The following is a 6,000-nucleotide window of genomic DNA, read 5'->3' on the forward strand; positions in this document are numbered from 1 at the left end:
GAGATTATATGCTAGTTTACCAAGCAGATGATTTGCTTTCTGTGAGTTACACGGATTCCAGCTTCCAATCAGATAGGGACAATAGTAAGTCTACATCAGGCTATATGTTTACTTTAGGGGGTGGAGTCATTGCATGGAGGAGTGTTTCTAACTCAACCATGGAAGTTGAGTATGTGGCAGCCTCTGAGGCAGCAAAAGAAGTAGTGTGGCTCAGGAACTTCTTAATGGACATAGATGTGATTCCTGGTTTACCCAAAATCATCACAATTTATTATGATAATAGTGGTGCAGTAGCAAACTCGAAGAAACCACGAGCTCATAAGGCGAGTAAACACATAGAGCACAAGTACCACTTGATACGAGACATCGTAAAGTGAGGAGAAATTGTTGTCGCCAAGATTGCATCAGTGGATAACCTTACAGATCCTTTCACTAAGGGCCTTTCGGCGAAAGCTTTCGATCAACATGTTGAAGGAATGAGAATAAGATGTGTGGCAGCATTTATGACAGCATAGTCTTTTAGTATAAGTGAGATATTATTAGAGTGTATATTAAAAGTCTAGCTTTTTATAAACATTTATTTTTGAAATAAAGAATCACATTGGTCAAATGTCTACATTTATATACTAAGTGTAATTGTTCAATTAATTTATATTGTAGATAACATGGTGTGTGATGTCACACACAAAAGATCATGTTATCAATTTCTTATAAATTATAAACAGTAGCTCATGACTAAGATGGAAAAGAACAAACCATTGGAATAGTTGTAGTATAATTTGGTATTAATTTATTTTAACTATAAAATTACACTAGTACACTCAGAGTGTATTGAGCTGGACCATTTAAGGTAAGTTCTTTTTATACTGACTGAATAAAAGAACAAGACCTTTGTTATTATGGAAGTATGTGCTCTTAATCTTGATATAATAACAAGCACATATATCTAGTATTTATTTCTTTGACTTGTCAAAGGGTGTGATTTAGTTCGATAAATCAATAGGTCCCATAAGTTGGGAAATGATATTATTTATAGTGTGTGTTGTTGATTATAGAAGAAAACTGTGTCCTAGTAATCTAGGTTGATGATGTCCCCAAGAGGAGCTCATAAGGATTGTCATGTAAACCTTGTAGGTAGACTTAGTCCGACATGACGATAAGGTTGAGTGATACTACTCTTGGAGCTAGATATTAATTAAGTGAGTTGTCAGTAACTCATTTAATTAGTGGACATTCTATATCTTAAATACAGGAAGACTAACACACTCATGATAAGAAGGAGTCCAAAATGTAATTTGGGATTAGTGCGGTACTTCAATAATAATTCTTTAGTGGTATGAATTATTATTGATGAAATTAAGTTGGGTGTTCGGGGCGAACACGGGAAGCTTAATTTCATCCGGACACCAAAGTCAATTCCTCCTCTCGATCCCTATCGTAGTCTCTTATTTATAAAGTATTATACCCACCTATACCCACCTTATTTCCCACCTTAAGGTGGCCGACCAAGCCTAGCTTGGAGCCCAAGCCAGGGCCGACCAAACCAAGGTGAATTGGTTTACTTAGGTAGCCGACCCTAGCTTGAACCCAAGATAAGGTGGTGGCCGGCCACAATAAAAAAATAAAAGGATTTTATTTTAAAATCTTTTCTTATGTGGAAGCATGTTTTAAAAAAGAGTTTAAAATTTAAATATTTTCTTGTATAGTTTTCTACAAAGGATTAAGAGAAAGGTTTGATATCTTTCCTTATTTGTAGTTAAAAGGAAGATTTTAATCTTTGATAAAACTTTCTTTTTTTAACCATGCTCATGATTTAAAAGAGAGTTTTAAAAATTATAAATCTTTCCTTTTATAGCTTTCTACAAAAGATTAAGAAAAAAATTTGATATCTTTCCTTATTTGTGGATTGAAAGAAAGATTTTAATTTTGGAGAAAACTTTCCTTTTTGTAATCATCCACATGTTTTAATTGAGAGATTTTAATTTATAAAAATTTCCTTTTATAACCAACTATGAAGGAAATTTTTAAAAGAGAAATTTTATTTTAAAAATTTCTGGAAATAAATTAGGAAGTTTTAATTTTGTTTTTAAAACTTTCCTTGTTTGGAGCTTGAGATGGTGGTCGACCATTGAAGTTTAAAAAGGAAATTGTTGTTTAAATTTTCCTTTTGTTGACAAGGAGAATAAGGAAGTTTTTATTAAAACTTTCCGTATATGCCAAGACCAAGGAATATAAAAGAGAGGGTAGAGGTGTCTGACCTCATAACCTAAAATCTATTATTCCCTCTCTTCTCTTCCTTGGTGTGGTTGACCCCTAGTCTTCCTTTTCTCTTCTTCTTTAGTGGTCGGTGGCACCCTATCTTGGAGCTTTTATGGTGGCCAGATTTTGCTTGGAGAAGAAGGAGAGAAAGGAGGTTTTGTTCTAGCATCCCTTGGAGCTTGAAGGTTGGTGGCCGAAACTTGCAAGGAGGAAGGTGGTGGTGGTTCTCATCTTGGTAGATCGTCGCTCACACGACATCCAAGATAAGAAGAGGAATACGATAGAAGATCAAGAGGTTGTTGCTTACAAAGAAAGGTATAATTAGTAATTCTATTCCGCATCATACTAGTTTTCTTTGTATAGATTTTGAAATACCAAACACAAGAGGCATATGATTCTAGGTTTCGAATTTGTGATTCGAGTTTGTGTTCTTTTATTTTTTTTCTTCAATCTTGTGATTCGATTGTTCCTTTTGGTTAAACCTAGGGTTACTATAAGGAAATTAAATATTAAATTTCGTTGAAAGGCTTTGTCTAGGAAGTGGTGGATCGTGGATGCTCCCATACCTGAGAAGGCCTAGTGCCTCGCCATGTTTAACCTGGAAGCCAATCTTTGAAATTAATATTTAATTGAATTTGTAACATGGGTGGATTTGGATCAATAATGTTAAGTATCGTTTGCGATCCAAGTCTAAACCTCTAAGAACAGATAAGTTAAATTTGGAATAAATAATGTTAAGTTCCGCTTGTGATTTCTAATTTAATTTCTAAAGAACACAATAGGTTGTTAGGAATGGTTCAGGACTTGTACAAAATTTTTATACAGGGGAACCGATACGATATTTCGAGTATCAACTAACAATAAGTGAGTATGTTCTCTTGCTTATGTCCCAGACTCTTGATGTGTTCGGCCAAGTTATAAGCAAGCATACTCTCGCGCATACGTCCTAGACTCTCAAGTCGTTCGACCAAGTTATAATTAAGCATGCTCCTGTGCCTATGATCTAGGCTCTCATATCACTCGGCTAAGTTATAAGCGAGTATGCTTTCGTGCTTATGTCCCAAACTCTCGAGTCGTTCGGTCGAGTTATAAGTGAGCATTTACTTGTGCCTATGTCCCAGACTCTCGAGCTATTCGAGCAAGTTATAAGTGAGTATGCTCTCGTGCCTATATCCTAGAGTCTCGAGCTGTTCGACCAAGTTATAAGCGAGCATGCTCTCATGCCTATATCACAAACTCTTGAGTTGTTTGACCTAGTTATAAGCGGGCATGCTCTCGTTCCAATGTCCCAAACTCTCATGTCATTTGGACGAGTTATAAGTGAGCATGCTCTTGTGCTGCTTGGTTGAGTTTTAAGCAAACATGCTCTCGCACCTATGTCCTAGACTCTCGAGTCGTTCGGCTGAGTTATAAGTGAGTATGCTCTTGTGTCAAAGTCTCAGACTCTCGAGCTGTTTGGTCGAGTTATACGCGAGCATGCTCTCGCGTATATGCCCTAGACTCTCGAGCCATTCGACCGTGTTATAAGTGAGCATGCTCTCGCGCCTATGTCCTAGACTCTCAAGACATTCGGCCAAGTTATAAGCGAGCATGCTCTCGCGCCTATGTTCCAGACTCTTGAGCCGTTCAATTGAGTTATAAGTGAGCATGCTCTCACACCTATGTCCTAGACTCTCGAGTCATTCAGTCGAGTTATAAGCGAGCATGCTCTCGTGTCAATGTGTTAGACTCTTGAGCCATTTGGCCGAGTTATAAGCAAGCATGTTCTTGCGCCCAAGTCCCAGACTCTCAGGGCGTCCGACCGAATTATTCTGCCCGACCAAGATACAAACGTGCTCGCTCACGAGCATAAGTTCCTGACCTTATAATCATTTCTTATAACTCATCGCTCGCTCGCCACATCGTAGTGGGCGTCGCTCACGTAGAACTCATCTGACAAACCCAATTACTCGATCAATAACAGAAAGTATAAGAATAATAAAAAATCAGAGATAACACAACGATTGCAAATACATGTTTTATAGCTTCCTACCCCCTAAGGGCTCAGGACACAAGTACTGTTACATTATCTTATCAATTGAGTTTGTTGAAGAGGTCGGCCGGGAGATCGCCTAAAATTCATTAGTGATATAAGAATAGTTTATGTGGATCGACCAATAAGTATCCTGTTTGCGAAGCTGCGTGACTGTCTCTTCGGCTCCAAATGAGAGCATCCTTATAGTGCGTCGGACGAATTGTAAGCTAAACTTGCGAGATTGAAGGTAGGTTGTTCTCCTAGCCTCAAACATTTCATCCTCTCCTGTCTTGTAGGTTGCTAATTCAAATTGGGAGGCTATCAATGTGGACCTGACAGACTCTAGTTCAACTTATAGAGAATCTAGTTTACTCTCCTAGGCGTCCAAGTCCTTCTATTAATCTAGTATCAACATATCCTTGACCGATAGCTCCTTATCTTTCTCAATGGACTCTGAAGCTTGGGAAATCTTCAGTTCTTCCAACATAACAGTTTTTTGGGTGAGATCAGATACTACTCTAGCCCTCATTGTAGTTTTTACTCGGAGTTAGGCCTCACTATTCTGTAACAGGATTTCAAGTTTCTTTTTATCCTCCTGTTGGTCTTTTATTATCTTCTAATCCCTCTCTATAGCTTTTCCCATCTCTAGTAACAGCTCTGTCTGGGTTTCCACTTCTTCTCGTAGTCTGTTCACCTCCAGAATAGTGGTAGGAGTTGTCGGGGATTCCAATTCCACTACGCAATTTGTCAAAATTTTATTGGCCCATGCCAGGTCCACCACCAGTTGCTTATGTGTAGCTTGGAAGTAAGGAACTAAGAGAAACAATGTTAGAAAGCATACTTATTAAGAGGAAGAAATCAAGAACTTACTATAGTGGCGTCTTGAGCGAATCCGTCTACAAACTCATAGATAGAGTGACTCTTTATTTGCCCCGTTGTGTTCATCCAGTCTTCTGCTAGTAGTCCTTTTAACTGCACCACCTTGTGGGATGGTTGGGGATTGAGATTCTGTCCGGAAGGCACATCAAAAGAAAGAGCGAATCATCTCCCAAACCCGCGAGACATTCTAGGCCTCGAAGAAGAGGTGCCTAAGGTTGGGTCCATAGAACGAGGCAGGTGCATGGATTGCAAGGGCACATGATTAGGCTCGGTCAGCCTCGAGGGAACATGCTCGGCCGAAGTTGGATGGTTCGGTTCGAGCGGGGCCTTTCTGTTGGTTAGTCCTAAGAAAATCATACCGGTTCCACTGTACAAAATTTTTTTTACAAGTGTCGAACCTTTCCTTAAATAACCTATTGTGTTCTTTAGAAGTTAAATTAGGAATCACAGACGGAACTTAACATCATTGATTCCAAATTTAACTTATCTGTTCTTAATGATTTAGATTTGAATCGCAAGCGGAACTTAACACTATTGATTCAAATCTACCTAAGTTATTAATTCCATAAATATTAATTTCCAAAATTGACTTCCAGGACTGCATGGCGAGGCACATGACCTTCTTGGATATGGGAGCAACCACCACCGCCTAGGCAAAGCCTTTTAAGGAAAACTAATATTTATTTCCTTAAATAACTCTAGGTTAACCAAAAAGAACAATCGAATCACAAATTCGAAAAAGAAGAAAACACAAACTCGAAAAAAACTATTTCGAAAACTCTAGAATCATATGCCTCTTGTGTTTGGTATTTCCATAAATAACTATACAAAGAAAACTAGTATGATGC

This window comes from Zingiber officinale, chromosome 6A, assembly GCF_018446385.1.
Source record: "Zingiber officinale cultivar Zhangliang chromosome 6A, Zo_v1.1, whole genome shotgun sequence".
In the NCBI taxonomy this organism is placed as follows: Eukaryota; Viridiplantae; Streptophyta; class Magnoliopsida; order Zingiberales; family Zingiberaceae; genus Zingiber; species Zingiber officinale.